The 22,096-nt window shown below is 33.4% G+C and overlaps 1 long non-coding RNA gene across 1 annotated transcript; it reads left to right on the top strand.

The window, feature by feature from the left end:
- The first annotated feature begins 12,428 nt into the window (after positions 1-12,428).
- On the top strand, positions 12,429-18,220 carry LOC149780827 (uncharacterized). The gene is made up of 3 exons (XR_016415150.1): positions 12,429-12,619; positions 13,196-13,299; positions 14,185-18,220. It is a non-coding gene; the product is annotated as an uncharacterized LOC149780827 (long non-coding RNA).
- The last annotated feature ends 3,876 nt before the right edge of the window (positions 18,221-22,096 follow it).

Raw genomic sequence — 22,096 nt, 5'->3', positions numbered from 1 at the left:
CGGTGTTTTCCTGGGTTCTTCCTCCACCATTAATACTGGCCGCCATGTATAGCCTATCGTGTGCTGAAAAATGGCGTTAAACCCCACAACAACAACAACAACAACAATATATACTTGCTGATAAGTCGGGTCTAACTGCAAAATAGGCAGACCCAGATCTGCTGTCTCCTAATACTCCCAGCAGATCTGGATCTTTGCAGTTTGTTAGAAGTAAGCAGTAGAGCAAAACAACATAGACCATGATCTGCCGGCGGTTGTTTGCAGTTGGACTCGACCAATACGCGAGTATAAACTGTAGCTAAAGAGTCAATGTCTATTTCAAGTGCATTTTATTAACTTCAGATTGAACCTAACGCAGATGATTTGTCCGAACTCCAAAGACTATTTAACAGAAAAATGGAACAAAATCAACGTTGCCCAAAATAATATGATAGTCAAAAACAAGAGTAACAGGTCATTCATTATAGATACGTAAATCTTGTTATGCAATTTGGTTTAAAACCGAATAAAGATACAATGAGTTGTCTTGTTTAAACAATAACCATTTTTTTTCAAATTTACACTGAACTGAAAAAATGATTTGAGACAAAAAGACACTACCAATTTTGAGAAGGACGTACTTTAAATTGATGAATAACAGAGTAATTCGTTAACAGATAGAGAGTTTGAAGAGAGGAGGAAATGTTTGTTTCAAATATCAAATCTATCGAAGCAGTTAGCTTACGAATTTTACTTCAATAAGTTGGAAAGTGATGTAACATAGTTCAGCTCAGTCCATATGACCGATATAGATTTGACATATTGCAAATGAAAACAAATGTGAGAAAAAAATTAACGATTTTGAGAAATACTTCTTTAAATTAGTGAATATAAACCTTTTACAGTGACATGAAGGAAACGATTAATCATTTTGATCATTACAAGAATGTATTTAACATAACCCTGGCACAAAAAAAAGTAAAACGTTCCTGGACTTTTCAAAGAGGACATACTAGACAACATACCGATTAGATAATTTGACTTATGGTTAAAATTATATTCATGTAGTCCTAATTGCGAAGAAATACAAGTTTGTAAACGATTAAAAACAATTCATGATCAAATGTAATTTAAGCTTTCGTATGGGCATGAATTGGTTATTTAATCATGAGACAAATTATCAATAAATAATTTGTTTATGTCTTATCATAATAAGATATACAACGCAACGAACAAGATGGCTTTGTCGGCTAATGACATTAAACTATTTTTCGTCGGTTTCCTCCACACATTTCCATATGGATATCTATGATATAATCATGGTTTTGTTTAATGACCATTCGAAACATATATATAATAATGTCTAGTGAAATAAATATTTCGGTTATGAAAAGCATTTGTGCTGAAATCGTAATTCTTCAAACGAAAGGATAAGAGACGTCACAGAGCCCTCTTTACCTTGCAACTATCATTAATTATCACCGTTTTTATTTACGAATCTTAGAAAGATAGGAAAATACGAAATGCTTACGGAAATTCCAGTATACATAGGGGGCATTATGCTACACTGTCAGGAGGAAATTTGAAATACCTTCCCCATTTAGACACCCACAAAGTTAAAAAACGAGACATATAAAAAGTATGTTGTTCCTGAGGAGAAATTAAGTGATGTTCACAAGAACTGCGTTGTCATCAAAGGACAAGACATCTCGCGGTCTCACGCTCCGGTATCTCACTGCATGTGACGATGTCGTTATTTCAGTGTAAACAAAAGAAAAGAAAAGAAAGAAAAATGTGTTAATGTTCAGAATAATGAAAGTCTTTGCCCTGGAGCTGTGGTTATTAAAAAGGTGCAGCAACAAGCTGTTTCTCAAAGAGACAACTAAGTCGATTATAGTGGTAAATGTGCAGAACACAACGTTGACAAACTCCAAAAATGAGGTATCCTTGGCTTTAAATCCTTCTGGAAAACAAAATTTACAAAATATATTTAACGAAATATAAGATATGTACAATGTTCTGAACGTCAGCTATACATTCAAGTGCAATAAGTAAGTGAAATTGTAAAATATTCACTTGATTCATGTTTTGCTTCTAATTGTAAATGAAATCTGTTGAACATATGACGGGTACAACAGGCACACAATTAAAAGAACAGAACAGAACAGAATGCACACCTTATTTACTGTTATATTGCAAAATCTATAAACGAGAGGATGCAGATATGTTTTGCTGCACAGGATAAGTAACATAATACTGTTGAGTACTGAATATTGGTTTCATTTAGTGAGAAATAAAATCATTAAATTTTGTAAAACAGTATACAGACAAAATTATAATTAATTATGTTATACTTGAAATGTTTGATACTCATAATAACGTATACTTAATTAACTATTTTTGGCTATAAACATTGATACCGTTCTAAATAGTTTCTTATCATTTCCTTATAAAATGGACAAACAAACATAACATTACGTTCATTTTCGACAGCTCTTCGGTTACAGCGATTACATAGTCGCTCGCTCCATAGTAATCCATCATAACGACCAATTTCTACATTCACGTTATGTGATACTGCTCACAACCAGATTTTTCTGCAATCTGTGTCCCATTCCCAAAGTTCGGACTTTGAATTTCAAATTTTGTTAATTGTGCTACTTTAATTACTTTCTTTAAATTTGAAGAAAGTTATAATCCGTATAATCGTGATATTTATAGTTTCGATGATTGACTTGATTTGATATTTTGAGTTGCAGCATGACATAAAGAAAAGCTGTACGACCTTGAAGCTGAAAAATTAGAGATCACATAAATTTGGCAGTGGTAGAGAATATTTTATTGGTATATCAATAAAAAGAAAGGTAGTCTTCAAATTATTTTTTTTTAAAGTTTCAGCATCATTTATTTTTACTGTAAATTATTTTTCAAGAACAATTGTTACATAATCAGAAAAGAAAGGTAGTTGTTACAACTTGTACTTTCGTATCCTGCCAAATATTTTCCCGCCACGTCGCAATTATTTTATGGACAATATCATTAAGATAGCATAATAATATACTTGTGTTGAATATGTATATAAAATAATATTACACTTTGAACTCTGTAAATGAAATGTTAGTAATATCTCAAATATCTTTCCTTCAATATATCGTCTACCAAATGGCACAGATTCAAAATATCTGATTAAAAATATGAGTTTACATTACGTACATATTTTTAGGGTTAAAACCTATGAGAATATATATGTGTAAACTAGCTTAGTGGACCTCATTAGCACCTGAATCTCGGACATATAAACAACAGGGAATTCAATCATCTAAAATATTTTGCATTTATTACAAACCATTGACGCTTCCGTCACGATCGTTTGGAAGACGGAACAGAAACAATTCTTTTTCGTTTGTTCATTTTGTTCTGTTTAGGCTTGGATCTCTGCCAGTGTAGATTGTGAATACTTAAAAGATCAACAAAACGATATTTTTAAACAAGATAGACTTTTGCGAATTTAACATTCATGTTAACCTGTTGTTTTTAGACTCTTTGTTCTGACGATTATTTAAAGATAATGTATTCTTTAGGCACATATCTTTTGTAATCTTTAACTCGTTCAATGATAGAATATGCTCTGTAAGGTGTATATACCAAAATAGATACAGGTTTGCTTTCTCAATCTTTTATCTATATTATGTCTTTGAATAATTATTTTTTTGGAGGAGCGTCGTCAAATTAATCAAAAGTCTTGATATATGCCTCGACATTTTATTGATTGAAGAAATATGTATACATCGTTTTAGCTTTTATTCGGTAAGCTTTCAGATTAATTCAGCAAATATTGGCATGTGGTCTGCACCACCTCATGTTTTTAATTTGAATAGTGAGGTACGAATTTGTAGTTTTTCTTCTTCTAATGAATAATTAGAGTCTAAGGGTGAGTTATTTGTCAACCAATGGAATTTCATGGTATCTTTTTTTTATGTACAGGATCCTTTTAAGAAACAAAATAATGTAAGAATTTGTCATCAAGCGTTAATGTTTGCCAGCTCTATCTGGAACTGCTTGACTCTGTCTCCATGCAAAACGTTATTAGGCACATTGCCGCTAATTCAATATTTCACGAGAGACTAACAACTGTATAAAATAAATAACTAATATGATAATCACGTTTTAATCAATTACAAATATCGCATAGAGTGAAAGTTTGTATGTACGTAGCTACGATGTCGTAGCCTCAACTTGATTTGTTGTGGTTGAGGCTACGAACTGATCCCATATCATGTAATGGAGCAAAAAAAATCATCACTAAAGTGAGAAAAACAAACAGTGTAGAAATCAACTACATAATTATAATCATGTTGTGAAAGAAGTTTGGCTTATTTTGAATTTATTAAGCCCGTACACGATAAAATAAATTGGCATGGTTACACTAACCTCATTCTGTCCGCCATGACAGATAACGCGAGACTCTCACCGTTACCTCTTTTCTACGTAAAGCTTGCCAGATCATATTTGGATATTCTACGCTATATTGTTATGAATCAAGTGCGAATAATCGCTTCTTGGTGGAATTTCAAAGTTGCCGATAAACCGTATTTACTTTTAATGCGCAGAATGTCTGACCCAAACGGCGCCAAATTTTTACTACCATTTGTTTACATTTCCAAATAAAGCGTCAATGTCCTTATATGGCACACAAACAAACGAGGCTGAGAACGGAAGTAATCATTATTTGAAATAATATGGCAGACATCTAAACGAAAATATCGGCTAAAAAAGGTAAACGAGATTTTACAACTATTTCTACAATGATTTTCGATACTTCCGGTATTAAATAAGAGGACTACTCAATTTATTGGATTATATGCGAGGAATATGTTTAAAGTGTTATTATTAGGCTAAAAGAGCGCCGGGTGTGAATCACACCCGGCTTGCTCCATTAACACGTATATGCTCATGTTAATACCCTGTCCACGAGGAACCAGTAAGGGTACTAATATTAGTACTAGTATGTACGTACTATACTGTCCTTGACGTTTATTCTGTAGCTTCAAAATATGCGTTTGGCAGATGTTTTAATTGTTTTCTTCTTCTAAGTTCATTAAAAATATATACTTTTATGTGTCGATAAGCGATTAGACCATCCACTGAAATATACGCATCTCAACGTTCTCCGTGCCGATATGGAAATGTAAACAGTGATAGATAGAGTTGACCAGATTCATCACACTTCTTGAATATCTGGAAATCGTTTACGATCTGCCTGGTGATTCCGCTATGGATCCATGGATGAGAGAAAGGTGGATAGAGCGGGGAGATAAAGCCGGTGCTCCAGAGAATTCATTAAGGTAAATGACGCTGGCAGCTTAATGGCAGGAAAGAGCTTCCGAAACGACTGTTATAAACTGTTATTAAAACCAGAATACAAAATATATGTATACTGTGTCGATCAAATGATGTGAACACACGATGACGAAAATTTCTCCATCTTGTGTGCATCCACGTTGGCAAAAAAAAAACACTAAAGAGGGATACTTGGCCCCAGTTTCATTGATATCTGAAAATACTGACAACTGACATTATCTTCGTAATAATGCTTCTGGAAATATTATGACTTTCTTTAGCTGTAGAGATTAGAGAAAAATGAGATGGAACTGACATAACTGATTTAAAATTGTATACCCAGGAATGCTTCTATTCTTCAAAAAATTAGTTGAGGAAATCCTTAGATTTGAAGAAATGCAGAAATTTTGTTTTGAGATGAAAAAGGTTTCTTTTCTGGAGAAAGGAAGATCTTATGATTGTTGTTTTGTCCTTAACTCATTTAGAACGTTGAGGGAAACATTCATCGTGCAAGCTAAAAAGTCTGAAACGTATTAAAAATTCTCACTTTGAGAAAGTTGTTTAGTTTAACCGGGACCTGGAAATAATGTTTTATCAATTATGATTATTTTGTTCAATATTGCACAGGACTTTAAATAGAGTAAAGAGCAATTTCCATCATCTGACATTAACCTCGGGAATATTTTCAATCAGAACATGTTCAGGCTTTTCCGCCAATTAGTGGATAAAAGTCCTCAGAAACACTATAGATATGCTATTGCTTATACACTTCCAGATTATGTTATGTGCACACCTATACTCCAATAAGAACATCCTAGCCTCTTCCGATGTGCGTCAATTAATTTCAACACTCTGAAAGAGGCTTGCAGGTAATCTTATTGATACTTCCCAAAGTTTATAACGGACTATCATCCGGCTCGATGTTCCAAAATCAGATTCTTATAAAATGATACGTTTTGAAAATAAGACGAATAGGTTTCAATAGTAATTTTAATGTTCTTTCTGCGACTTTGTAATGAAAAAGGTGAAGAAATTATATTGCCCGAACTGTTGCTTACTTTGCTATTAGTTATGACATGTCATCTAGTCAACGTGACGTCAGTAAATTTTGAGTGTAGTTAAAAATGGCCGTTATTTTCTTCACAGGTTTTTCTTCAATCATGTAAGAAAAATTGTAGGCTAACTGTACAATATTATAGTAGATCAAAACGGTTACTTGTAATGCGGCTTGCAATGTTATTTTGAGTATTCAAAATTAAATTGAAATTTAATTGCTTGAATAGGATCAATTGGATACAAAGGTGCATCTAAAATGTGAAATCGACATTAATATTTTGGATTTTGTACAAAACTAGTGACCCGAAAAAAGTAGGAAAACTGAGAGTGAAACAAGGGATACATGAGAGAAAGATACAATAACGACGACAATTTTAACATAATTTAAAAAGCAAAAGTTCGAGTTTTTCAAGACAACTGATAATGCTAAGTGTTCTATCTATTGATTTTAATGAGATATGACTTAATTTACAAAAACTTAAGATAATAGTGAAGATGACCTTCATATTGATCTTTTCATCATATGATCTTCATTCGATCATCCGACAAGGTATATTATAAACAGTGAGAACAAATCATGAACTGTTAAATGCTTTGATAAAAGAAAAGAGGACAAGAAAATAGTTGAATATTTAAAATGGCTAACTTCGTAATAGACGAAACTTTGAATTACATTAATTTAGACTGACTTTTTATTGCATTCTATATTTCTCATTATCGACTTCATTGCGTGATAAAAGGACACTACAGTAACAACTGCTATAGCAACAATTGTAGTTAAAGGTTCAAACGCATAAACAACAAAACAACCATTACACGTTCATTAAGACTTTTCCCAGTGTTTGATTTTGCAAAGTCTTTGATCATTTCTGTTTCCTAACATTCGGTTGGCCACTCGAATTTAATATGCTTGAAAGTTATTAAACGTGCACTAAATTCAGATCTAGGTAATGATAATTTGAAATACAATTGGTCAATGAAGTATCTAGTTCCATTTGAAGTCATAAAATCATCTTCAGAGAAAAGCATCAGATGTCTTGATAACTTTCATGCAAAGTTTTCGACTTTTAGAAAGAGGACATGAAGAAATACTTTCGCATCAATTGGTTACAGTACAGCTTGAGAAAAAAAAAAAAAACATAAAACACAATAACTCGAAAATACAAAACAAAACAGTCTACTTAGTAGAACCAGATGGCAAGACAGTTCATATCTCCAGGAAAGGTTACATCAAAACATACTGGAATGTAGTCCTTGGTTACAACAGGCAAAAGAAGCAAGGCAATGGATGGTTGTATCCAATTAAAAAGGCAATGGATGGTTGTATCCAATTAAAAAGACTAGGTAAAATATCATCTAGAATCCACTGTTGTATAAACACAACCAAAATTATCAGAGGAAATAGAGATGCAAACCGTGGATACAAGCAAGCCGTTTGATCAACGGGTAATAGAAGATGAGACTATAATTGATTTATATCACAGAAAGTAATTTATATTGGAGATCTTTCTGGAAACAAACAAGAAATTTGTGTACTGATTTGGCTCATTATTTCGCCTAGTAAATGCCTATAAGAAATCCCACAGCGGGATTTTGCCAGTTTAGTTAACTCTACGAAAATCTCATGTTCTGTGATTCAGTCGAGATATTTCTACATGTATTAATCCGTTGCTATATTGTATCTAAATCATTGCATAGAATCAACATTGTCAAATTATAGTGCGTAGTTATAATTTTTTTAAATACTTCCATGTCACAAATCTAGCATCAGTACAATAAATTATTTCGCCTAGTAAATGCCTATAAGAAATCCCACAGCGGGATTTTGCCAGTTTAGTTAACTCTACGAAAATCTCATGTTCTGTGATTCAGTCGAGATATTTCTACATGTATTAATCCGTTGCTATATTGTATCTAAATCATTGCATAGAATCAACATTGTCAAATTATAGTGCGTAGTTATAATTTTTTTAAATACTTCCATGTCACAAATCTAGCATCAGTACAATAAATTGTGTCTAGTTAATGTAGCCCCGGTGCTATCTTAATTAAGTTGAGTTGATCAATTATTTGGACTGATTTCAATTGCAGGACAAGGGGAATGTACTACACTTTCTTTTTTTAATCTAACGTCCATTATTTAAATTTTTTGTGCAAAGTAATGTGAATTTTTGACGTTTCCTATGGAAATACAATGAATCTATATTGACCGTTTTTCAACATTCACATGCAATTATTTCTTCATTTTTTTTTCTCTCTCTCTCTCTCATCTTAAAATTACGTCTTCAAATCTGTATATTGACATACTGTTCAAGATATACTGTAATTTAATTTATCCATGTGGTTTAGAAATTCCTCTCACGTCAACCTATTTTGCTTCACTTTCTGACCCTTGTTTGTAACAGACGGTTTTATGGATGTCTTAAAATTGCAAATGCTAATATAGTGTATAAGGACAAATACGTAGTTGATCATATAGTTTGTACAATTGGTATGCAATCTTTCAACTAAATTTGAGAGAAGGCAAAATGTCCCCGTCATTGGAACAACATCTGTGTTACTTTCATTACCTCTTATCTTGTTAAACATTTCACATACTAGGTTGTAATCTTTTACATTATATTACATTTTAGCTTTTTATATGTGTTAGGAAAGATTTGCATAGTTATGAATACTATTTCTTTATTTGTTCTGTGATGTCACGTATTACCATGCTTTGACACTGTGTACATGGCTGTCGCATTGGCATGTTTTAACGTGAAACGTTTTGTTCCTTACATGTGATGATTTTGGACGTACTTTTTTCCTTCAGTATTTTGTATATGATGCAGATTTTAGTGTCTTAATTTTCTTTATCACCTTGTTCTCCGCATCAGTAACTAGAAACTAGTAACGTTTCGAAAACTCAACGTCTTCGTGCTCCTTGATACTTGTTTTTATGTATTGTACTTCGGTCGTCTATAATGGAGAAGTGTCTCTGACACATAATTTATTTTAATGGCATTAACTTGTTCAGCTGGTTCTCGGTTGTTAATTTATTTTAATGGCATTAACTTGTTCAGCTGGTTCTCGGTTGTTAAACGATTCATCATCGTTCCATTGCAGGAGTTAATATATTTTTCTCTTCATTCTTTTGATAATTAAGATATTTTAACTCTGTGTATGCAATCTTATTTGTCGTAAAGAGGTAACATTTTTTTTTAAAAATGAAGAATGAGCTCTATATTTTCTCCTATGAAATAATTAAGTTTGTAAATGAATGTGTTTTCTAGAATTAAGTGGCCCCCTTTTGAATATTTCTCAATACATATTAGGACGGTATCCATTTGGAAATATTGTTTAGAGTAGCATAAAGCTGATCATACTACAATCTTGTATTTAAAAACGCTGTTTGATATGGTTTAAACTTAGGAGTACCAAATGTATCAGTTGTTGGGTACCGAATAGGTTCATGCATACTGTGACGGGTGTTATCCCTCAATTGATGTTGGTTAAACGTTAACCCATTTCTGATTTTAATGGGAGTGAGATACTTTCACGTAATTGACTTTAAGGTTCTATTAAACGTTTCCATAATATATGCTCTTTTGTCTGGGTGAGTTGACAAACTGTTTTCTCTTTCCAGGAAATCCTTACATTTCCTGTTCTATAATGATTTTCTTTTATTAAACTCTACATATTTTGCACTTGAATCCATTATTGCATTTTTCGTACGCATGCATGTCAACTCTGTCTTCTTGCCATCGGTCACTGAAGTGACTACCGTAAGCATTTTTGTATGAAATTGTTTTCTGTTTTTATCTGTTAGTGGAATGTTCAGTTAACGAATCTTTCGTATTTTATTTTATGTTTTCCCATTTACTCAAGCAAACTTTTACCTACAGAAAATCCTTATCTTAACAAGTGCAAACAATCCATGTATGATGCACAGCTTCAAATGTGTTTTGAGTTCTTCCGTTTTCAAACTTGAGCAAAACAAATGCTCCTACCTTACATCAAACCTTAGCTTAACGCCAAATTTTGCCTTTGCTTGACAATGTGGCAGATTTAACTCAACTGCAAAATTTAATTTAAAACTGAAAATGAAAAAAGAGAAATATAGAATAAAAAATATTGGAAATGAAAATTTAAATAAAAATGAAGACAGCTTGAAATTCAAATTTATAATAAAAATTAAATTTCAATTTAAATTTTAGAAACTAAAGTTAACAATTAAAACTTAAATGAAAAGCAAAAAATTATAGTGTTTTATTAAATCTCTCTTCTTAGACATCCTACTCTTAGTAATAGGTGTGCGTTTTTGCTAACTCCAATGGGTGATGGATAGTAGAGTTTTGTTAACCTAGGATTTCCCATTAATTGGGTGATGGTCATTCCAAACGGCTTGTTGAAGATATAACATGGGCATTTTATAGTATATCACTGGATGCTGGCCACTCTAAATGGCGTGTTGAGTAGCATGATGTCCCATGCTATATGTACCATTTTTATAATTCTTTGTTATGGCTCGGCCGGGGATCGAACCCACGACCTCCCGCATCCGAGGCGGACGCTCTAACCACTAATCCACCGGAGAGGTCTGTGTTGATTAGTATATAACTGGGTGTTGGATAGTGCATAACTGGGCACTTGATAGTAGATCAGTGGGGGATGTCCACTCCAAGCGGCGTATTGTTCAGTATACAAGCGTGTGTTGGACGGTACATAACTGGTTTCAATTTGTGCAAAAATATCTCAGATCTGACTCGTCCAGTATTTTTAGAGTGCTGGATATAATTGAACATCTGGCATTTTAATTTTTCTGGAATGCTTTAAATCTATTTAATTAATTCCGCGGGTTTGAAGCCTAGGTAATGAAACATAGTACTGTATGTAAGTCTATGTATGTACCATCGTAGATATCGAGAACGACATAATTAGTCACACACAAAAAAAAAAAAACAGATCAGACCCAGATGGCTGAAAAATTTGCCTGTCAACTTCTATAATTTGCGATTGTAATGATCGAATTCCCAATAGTGTGTTGACAATAGTGTAATTATTCTCTTCACCAAGGTAGTCTTGGGTTCCTATTCGAACATGTACTGACGAGAAAGAAGAATTGATGCCAGTGAAATATTTCTGAAAAAAAGACAATAAAAGGAGAACAAAAATATACCTGTATGTGTTTAGGGAGTTTCATTGTGATTAATTTTGAGGAGAATATACCAATATATGTAAAACTTCTCAATTTTTTCATTTGTCTGAGGATTTTTTTAATGTATGAATATTTAAGATATTAAGATGTTCAAAACCACATGCATATTGTATAGTGGTGAGATTTAATTTGTGTTTACTTTGGCAGTGGTGAACGTATTTCTTTCTGCAGAGGCTTAGGTGGGGTGTGTAAAGGACCGATGGGCTTTGAAAAAAAATATGGAATTGACAACTTCAGCTGTAGTGGAACTAATCTTTGCTGCCGATGCGTCCCTTCCCCGTTAAAGATCTCTCTCTCTCTCTCTCTCTCTCTCTCTCTCTCTCTCTCTCTCTCAAACCTACGAAGTAATGTTTATTCCAGTTTGAGGTTAAAGTGCCCCATAATGAACGTGAAGAGATGACTTTTGAGAAAACTGGAACATAAGTTCGACATGACTGCCTTCTCTACTAGGTTACTAGCTCAGCTCCAGTTCATCCCTATTAGTGTATGCTAGCTTTTTTCTGTGCAAAAACAAGCTGCTATTTCATTCAATAATAATAATAATAATAATAATAATTTTATTATTATTATCATTATTATTATTATTATTATTATTATTATTAACATTATTATTATTATTGTCATCATTATTATTATTTAATTTTAACACATACTCTCAACTGAGCTGGATGGAACTGTAAGAAGTCAATAACTGGGACGCATGATGTAATAACATGTCTACTCTCTCTGTCTCTCTCTGTGTATATATAGATATATAGATATGTAATGAGTGAGCTAATATGCTATTTTTAGTAACCTGATGGATTTTCCGTATCTAAAAATATATTAAAAAAACAAATTTACCTGCCGTACTCCACTCTCTAGACATAAACGGATTGCCGAAAGAACTTGTTTTGTGAGAAAGATTTACATGCGTGTGTTTGTTCCAGCTTAATGTGAGTCTTTTGTGTTCGTCCTTCCTTGGAAACGTGCAATATTTTTTTGGAATTCATTGGTTTCTTTTGCCTGTTTTAAAGATCAAGAAACAACTGATTTGCTTTAAGCGGGGTATGTACATTCTTTCAAAGTGACTTAAAATAATTACATTGTAATGGAATATTCATAGTTTAATTTTGTTCTGACGCATGACTTTATATTCGTTTGTTTAATTATTCAGAAATCGACACATTCAGTATTACAAAAAGATTTGCTATTATTATTATTATTATTATTATTACATTTCAATCCATACTCTCAACTGAATATGACAGGACTGTAGAAAGTCAATAACTATGACGCATGATCTAATAACAGGGATTGATTATATCATGGGTGCACAACCCTCGGCCCGCGAACGTGTTCTGTCCGGCCCTCAGGACAAATTAAAACAACACATAAATCTTGCCCGTGAACAGTAATTATATTACAGAAATTAGTGTTTGCGGCCCTCGAGTGGTCTTAGAAAAAGCAATCTGGCCCTTGGCCGAAAAAGGCTGTGCACCGCTGGGTTATACGATGCATGACTTTGTATTCAGTTGCTTGATTGTACAGATAATCGGATACATTCAATACTACGAAAAAGAATTATTATTATTATTATTATTATTATTATTATTATTATTATTATTATTATTATTATTTCAGGGCGAAGATGCTAGTAAGACTATTCTTCACGTTTGGCTTTGTATCAATTTTGTGGGCCGATCCCGTGTTCAGGAACTGGGCGAGAGAGGGTGACACTTCGAGATGTAAGCTTGTGTTTGTCCTTCCCCCACCCGTATCTCTCTCTCTCTCTCTCTCTCTCTCTCTCTCTCTCTCTCTCACACACACACACACACACACACACACACACACACATACATGCAGTTGCAAAGGACCGCTCTGGTGGCCTAGTGGTTAGAGCGTTCGCCTCGGATGCGGGATGTCGTGGGTTCGATCCCCGGTCGAGTCATACCAAAGACTTATAACAGTGGTACTAACAGCTGCCTCGCTTGGCGCTCAGCATTAAGCGGTGAGTGTTAGGACTGGTCAGCCTGTTGTCAGGATGATGTGACTGGGTGGGACATCGTGCTACATGTCTGCGGCATGATGCCCCAGTGCTAGACATCACTAAAAACTGCCACACTGCAGTCATCGTAGCGATATGACTGAAAAATTGTTAAAGCTACGTTAAAAATCCAAATCACACACACACACACACACACACACACACACACACTTGAAAAGTATATGTACATGTACCTGCAATAAAGTTTTGATACACAAATGAAAACTTCAGACGATCAGATGGACTTTGTACATAATTTCACACCAACTACGTACCACTGTTATCATTTCTTGTTTACTACCAAACAAAAGCGTGTGCATATTTGTGTCAAAATTGCGAAATTCAACAATCAGGACTAGTTGAAGTATATTAGTATTGAAAGATATAGCAGCAGAATTAATGTCATATTTTATATCACATGACCACGTTCATATGAAATTAATGTTATATTTTAGATCACATGACCATGTTGATGTACACTTTTGAAAATGAATTTTAATTACGGACTGTGTTACAGTCATGGCTTCTCATTGTTGTATCTAAAATATAGTGGCGGTAATCTGAGGGTAAGTTGTTCTTCTTTCAGATATTGCTTTATCTACTGAACCCCCGTCCATGAGAAGACCAGAGGAAGCTCCAATGGATGATTCTATGAAAGCGTTCTGGATAGTTTTTGGTGTGACCGTTGTGATCTTTGTGATGGCGGTTCTAGTTGTAGTCGTCATTTTCAGACAACGCGGTCACTTCAGTTTCTTGTGCAAGAGGAAAATCCAGACCCTGCAGGATAGCCAGCAGGAGCAGGAATTTGTAGCTTCTTCCAGAACAAACCAGTCACTGTTAGTCTGAATTTTACAATGAATCGCTTGCACATCGAGCAGGACAGCCGATATTTGATCCATCGTTTGGTGTGTCGTTGGAAATCGCCTTTATTATTCCGTTCTTTTTTGTACATTAAACGTATGAATGTCGTAGGTATATAAATGTAAGCTATATTTCTTTCATTCATGCTACACGTATTTCGTTACTTTCTAATGTAAATAGCTTGTTTTCTTCGTGTAGACTGTACAAAATGACCCCACAAAATATGTATTAAGTAACCAGATCCATTTTCGGGAAAAATCCGCTGAGATGAAGAGATCATTTACACATTTTTCAAATCGTTGTCTTTCAGTTGGGTCTTTGAAATTTCCAATAATTGTTCGTATATTCTCAAATGGATTGTATACCGATACATTATTCCTCAAAGTTGCTGATTTTGGCGTCATAAAACATAGTAGTAGTCAATCAGAACAACAGAACACTATTTACAGTAACGTCTTCTGCCGTTTCCAAAGGAGTGGTGAGTACCCCTTCTGCCATAAATCCGTATAGGAGGCATAAAATGAAGACAACAATATAGAATGGTTGCGCATATTTTGCTATTGAAACTTAATTTCAGATAAAACATTTATCATCTGACAGCCAAACATTGCCAGTCATGATAAAGACAAACTAAAAATGATCAAAACACTTCAGGAAATGCATTTTATATATTGCGATTGCATCAAAGTACGATACTAACATGTAAAACTTTGTTTGCGTTTGTTTTACAGATAGGTGGACTGCTTTTTTACAACTTTCTGCTAAAGAGTTGTCTCTCTTGTGTAAGCAAATATTAATTTACACAAAGATACCTATTTGTAAATTGCATTGTACATGTATTATTTTTTTTGTAATTTACTACTTCATTTAATCACACACAAAATATTTTTGGACGAAGATGTATTGCTTTGGGGATTCTACTCTGATGGTGTCATGTCACGCTGGGTTGGAGAGTTGCTCAGCAAAAGTCGTCCAGTGGTTCTGAAAATTTCACGTATTTTTGTCTTAAAAAATGAAAACGAGAAAATTGCCGTGACATTTGGGAATGTATTTATAATCATCTTCTAGTTAGAAAAATCCGGCAGCTCCGCTGAAGCCTAATGATCATTTCTGTCATCACATAACATTACATGGTTTGCTTTTGAAGATCCGAAAGTAATCTGCGTCTGAAGTAAGAACGTGTATTGTTATTTAAATTCAAAGTTTCAAGCTTTAGAGTAGTAGAATCGAAGTGTGTCAAACATTTGGACAAAGTATAATAAACACAGTGTTGTGTATCCAGTCAAGGGTATTTACATTTCATGGGAAAATCATTAAAAGGATTAAAAAGAAAAGAGATTAAATAATAAAGTATGACTTGAACCTAACATTAACAATTCCCACTTGGACCGACTTGTGCAGAGCCAGGACTCCATTCTGCGCCTGTGTACAATCGTTTGTTTTCTGCCGCCCGGACAGAGAGGATGGTTCTTCCTGCAATTTCAGTAACATTTCGTCAATTAAATTGTTTGACTTTTGTAAACAAAAGTTCTCTTTTGATCATTTTCTACCAAAAGTGTCTTGATCGAAAACTTAACACAGGATAGTAATGAAAGAAATTAGCCGCATTAAATTAACTATTTACGAATGATCAATATAAGGCCAACTCTGTTTGAAAAGAATACACTGAATGTGAAGAAATAAAACTATCATATTTTGAAATTTCAGTTTAATGTGATCCTCATCCGGGTTGAGCGGGTTATGTTTTCTGTTACACGGCGCTAAGCGAAGGACCCCCGTTAGTAGTAACCCTATAAGCGCAGTACTGTCGAAGAAGAATATATATATATATATATATATATATATATATATATATATATATATATATATATATATATATATATATATATATATATATATATATATATAAAGTGCGTTGTAAGAGTAAATTAGCAGCCAATTCATTTTAAGTGAATATCATTGTTTCGTGTGTCGAGAATAGTAGTATTTTTTAGAGAAAAACAAAGAAACAAATTAAGTTTACATGCTTTTTGGGTTATAGAAATTTCATCTTTACTCAGAAAAAAGATAACGTATCATGGTTTATTTGTCAATTATTTCGGGAAAAAATATTTTTCATGTTTATCTGGTATAGAAATTTCGTCTCAATTCAGAAAAAGAACGTTTCATTGATTATTAATCTATTATTTTGTGAAAAATCACTTTAATTTTTAACGGGTTGTAGAAATTTTGTCTCAGCTCAGAAAAAGATATAATTTAATGGATTATTAATCCACTATTTGGTGGAAAGAAACTTTACATGTTATATCGCTTATATAAATTTCGTCGCAACTTAGAACAAAAATAAAATTTCATGGATTATTAGTCCATTATGTTGTGAAAAATTATTGTAATATGATTGACACATATATATCCAAATAGTCAATGGCAGACACTCACGAAAAACATAAGTACAAAACAAAATTACCAAAGAAAAGAAGTTAAAATACAAAATATATGTGGTTCTTCCTGCTTTTTCAAGAATGAATAAAACTAAATTATTTTATTTATGAAAGGACTAACATATTTTCTGTAAAACGATTGATTCGTTTTGGAGGGATTCATATTTTTACCCTTTTTTTCTATTGCAATTTTTGTGGGTTTCTTATTTGTGTTCCTGCGAGTGTTTGCCTTGACAAAAGGACCCTTAGGTCCCGAAAAGCGTATTGTTTTGTTTGCATTAGATCTTGTATTATATTTTCACTTTGATAAACGTGATCTCCAGTGATCGTGTGTACGCAAGAATGTTGCTACACCCTTGCTACTTGCATAAATGAGTGTACATGTCATGATGAACAAGGTCAGTTTCATGAAATTTAGCATCATTCTTCTTTGTGTTCTTTATCTAGTATGCAACATCAAGAACATTATTTAATTACAATTTTGGTAATTAATTTTGATTAATTTTAATTTTAATGCATCATAAATCAAAATTGTAACTTTAAAAAGTTATTTAAACACCTATGTGTTGCTCATTTAAATTGTTATAGAAATTGCCTTGCTGAATTTAAAAAGGGCACATTTTGCAGTATATATTTTTTTATGTACAATTTAATTTTCTAGGCAGAATGTGGAAAAGAAAAGGTTAATTCGATGTTTTAAGATTCCCAGGTCGACATTCATGTGATATTCGATAATAGAAGGTGTTAATTGTTATATATTAGGATTTGTTAAATTCTTTCTTATGATAAACCTTGGGAGGAAGTATACTGTTTTGGTCCCCCCCCCCCGTGCATTGCTAATAGTTGAGCGTCACTTTGGTTTAAACATAAATCAATTATTTCTGGATCAGAATACATTAATTACAGAATATTCTCAAGGAATTAAATACTGTACATATATTGTATAATTGAGTTTAGATATACTATGAATAACATAATATAATATAATGTAAAAATATTGAATATTAATCCACAAATTAAGTGCATTGTTAAATCTTACAGAAATTGTATCTGTTCATCTGTTCATAGTCATAGAATGACTTGGTGAGAACATTATGTAATTACTGATACCAAAAGAATCACATGTATATTTCATAATTAGCACATGTATATTTCATAATTAGCAAATACATTTCATTCATACATGTAAAAATGTTCTCTTTCTCCACATCAAGTCTGTATCAGATATCATTTGACAAAATTAAGGTGTTTTTGTCTTCATGCGTCAAAAGTCAAAAGTGTCACTTTGGCTTTAAAATTAAAATGCAGTGGTGCTGTATACATTATGTAATTATGTTTTTATTTAAACTCTGGAAAAAAATTATACAATCCTAATTCTGAAATAGCTAATAATTTTTTCTTACTTACAATATTATGTTTTCCTAAGATTTCATGTAATATTTATGTATTTAGAATGAATGAGTGAGGAGAATTAAAAAAATGAATGCACAAAAAAGGTATTTACTGGTAATTTTACCTTTTTTATGTATTCCTCAGAATACACTTCAGGTATGGTCATAAACGACTATTTTCATTAAGCATTCTCATTATTCTACAAAGAAGAAAAAGTGTGATTGCGCGTAAGTCCCCATGGCTTAGGTAACTCTCACCCTACCAAAAATGTCAACCATTTTACGTGACAAATCCCTATGACTTAGGTAACTCTCTCCCTACAAAAAATGTCAACCATTTTACGTGACAAATCCCTATGACTTAGGTAACTCTCTCCCTACAAAAAATGTCAACCATTTTACGTGACAAAAGTGCATAACAACATAAGCTGAACAATGGAAATAATCACCAACAACTAAATATATGTACCTCCATGAGAGAGAGAGAGAGAGAGAGAGAGAACACAAGGCAAACTACTCTGTAATTTTATTTCAACGAGAGAGAGAGAGAGAGAGAACACAAGGCAAACTACTCTGTAATTTTATTTCAACGAGAGAGAGAGAGAGAGAGAGAGAGAGATCACAAAGCAAACTACTCTGTAATTTTATTTCAACGAAATCGTACAGTATCACTGATACATTGTTGAACAAACTGAAAATTACCAGTATACACCTGACAACAAGCGTTGCCATCTTTGATTGCTCTTTCTCAATTTTATGACAGCCAGAATTTGTACCTAATCATGATATATAAGTATGTCTGGTGTTACTGAAATGTGGGGTCTGTTGTGCCTTCAGTCTTTTTAAAATTTATTTATTTATTTATTTATTTATTTGTCTCTGCTACCCTCTTTATCACTATATCCTTCAACACAAGCAACACAAATTAAACGTCTTGCTTAAGTTCATCTTTTTTAAACACACACACACACACACAACACACACACACACACGCTGAATCATCATTACAATAAATTTACAAAAAAAATACATTCGGCATGTTTACATCAGTAGAAGAAAATAAAATTATTTGAAGAAAAAAAAAACAGTCGCATTGCTCTGATGGTGATTTAATCCATTAACATACATAACTGTACCAAACTGACCGAGAACATCATCTAAAATTGAGGTTGAATGCAAATCATTTAAGTTGCAGAGACCTTCTTTGCATGTACTTTGTTGTCACTTGAAGAAGCTAGATTTGCGTGAAATTTACTTAGCTGCTGAAAAAAATGAATCACATAGCATTTAGTAAAATCTGACATCTAGGTCAAAGGGACCCATTATAAGTTCAATGCAGTAAGTTGAATAATTAGTGTCACATCCAAACACCAAGGATAAAAATTCTGCCTAAGTTGCAACTAAGAAAGTTTATTGCAAAAATCATTGGTGAAGAAATAAATATAAATTAGAGGGATCATTTTTTCGATAACTGGTGCGATTCATACAGAAAATATATTTTTTTATGAAGTTTAACTGCAACAATAGCAGTAATACAAAAATTGTAACTCCATGCCATTACCTCATTTAGGGTATCGGAAACATATTTGCATGCGCCCATTTGGTAGAACACAAAAAATGGATGCCAGGAAAAAGTGCCTCCATGTGGAATGCTTCTTTAGTTTAGGTATAAGTACGTGTTAAGCCCAGTAACAGAACCAGGCAAAACATGATGTTCTTATTGTGGTTCATTTCAACATGCTTTTATCTCTTTTATCATTGTACTAATACTGTAAAACATGGATAAGACTAAAGCTAATTAAGAAGCGCATACAACTAATAATATTGAGAAGGTGTTTCAGTACCTCCAAAAATGAGATAGATCAAGAACATTAGCACTGGTTAAGTAATTATGTTTCAAATCACAACTTTACAAAAAAACGAAAGCAGAGACAATTATTAAGAGATATTTATAAGACCTTCTTTGCGAAAATAAATATTTTAGTAAATTTTAATAAGACTACCATTAACAACAGTTGCTGAGATTAACACTAGCATCAGTTGCTGAGATTAGCACTAATATCAATTGCTAGGATTAACACTAGTATCAATTGCTGAGATTAGCACTAATATCAATTGCTAGGAATAATACTAGCATCAATTGCTGAGATTAGCTCTAGCATCAATTGCTAGGATTAACACTAGCATCAATTCCTGAGATTAGCACTAGCATAAATTCCTAGGAATAACAGTAGTATCAATTGCTAAGGTTAACACTAGCATAAATTGCTAGGAGTAACACTAGCATCAATTGCCAAGGTAAACGCTAGCATCATTTGCTAGGAATAACACTAGTAACAATTGCTAAGGTTAATGCTAGCATCAATTGCTAGGAATAACACTAGCATCAATTGCCAAGGTAAACACTAACATCAATTGCTCGGAATAGCACTTGTATCAATTGTTAAGGTTAACACTAGCATCAATTGCTAGAAGTAACACAAGCATCAGTTGCTGAGATTAGCACTAGCATCAATTGCTAGGAATATCACTAGTATAAATTACTAGGAATAACACTAGCATCAATTGCTATGAATAACACTAGCATAAATTGCCAGTATTAACACAGGATAATGTGACCGGGTGGGACATAATGCTTACATGTCTGCAGCATGATGCCCCAGTGCTAGACATCACTACAAACTACCACACTACAGACATCGTAGCGATATGACTGAAAAATTGTTAAAGCTACGTTAAAAATCAAAATCACACACAAACACACACACACACACACACACACACACACACACACACAAACACTAGCATCAGTTGTTGAGATTAACACTAATATCAATTGCCACGATTAACACAAGCATCAGTTGCTGGTATTAACACTAGTATCAGCTTCTGGGATTAACACTAATATCATTGCTGGGATTAACACTGGTATCAATTGCCGGGATAGTCTGTATGCGTCAGGAGCCACTAATTTGAAATCCCTATAGAAATAACTGAAATAATCTAACTACTGAAGTATCAGAGCAGTTTTTTTTTAAATAATGACGTTTCCAAGAAACTTTTATGCAAGAGATGATATGAAAATTAAATATAAAAAATTCCTACTAAAATATGATTTGCGCTTTAAGGCCTATGCCCATATCAACAATTTTTGTGGACTTGGGAAAATAATCTTTTTAATAAGGCTTATACAGTGTCTGTGTATACAGAGCTCAGTATACCATTTGCTATGCTGTATAGATGTGGTCTGTATTGCATGTTGCTGCTGTAAGAGTACCAGCGAAATAATACAATGATGGATGATTCCGAATGGTCTTAATAAGAGGATAATCATCTACATAAATAAATTTCTAATCTTTTCATCATCTTCATCAGTCTCATGACCTAGTGTGGTCGTCGAGGCACTGTGCTGCTGAACATCTGACCAGTTCCCTCCACTTGTCTCGATCATGTGCCAATGCCTGTGTCTCCGCAAAACTTTTCCTGGTCCATTCTGTGATGTTGTCAGTCCACTTTTTTCTCTTTCTACCTCTCCTTCTGCCACCCTGGACGCTGCCCTGCAGGACTGTTGTGGATAGACTGTTGGCTCTAGTGACATGGCCATACCATTTCAGCTTTATCTTTTTGACGGTGGTGAGGAGGTCCTCATATTGACCTACTTCGCGCCTGATGGTGTTACGCACTTCTTCATTTGTGACGTGGTCCATGTAAGCGATGCCAAGGATGGTTCTGTAGCATCTCATTTCAAGTGACTGGATTCTTCGTTGTAATTCTGCTGTCAGGGTCCATGCCTCACATGAGTACA

The sequence above is a fragment of the Sinohyriopsis cumingii genome, chromosome 16 (assembly GCF_028554795.1).
Source record: "Sinohyriopsis cumingii isolate HCF-2022 chromosome 16, ASM2855479v2, whole genome shotgun sequence".
NCBI classification, from domain to species: domain Eukaryota; kingdom Metazoa; phylum Mollusca; class Bivalvia; order Unionida; family Unionidae; genus Sinohyriopsis; species Sinohyriopsis cumingii.
Note: the sequence above shows the minus strand (reverse complement) of the source record. Positions and strands in the feature narration are given on the sequence as shown.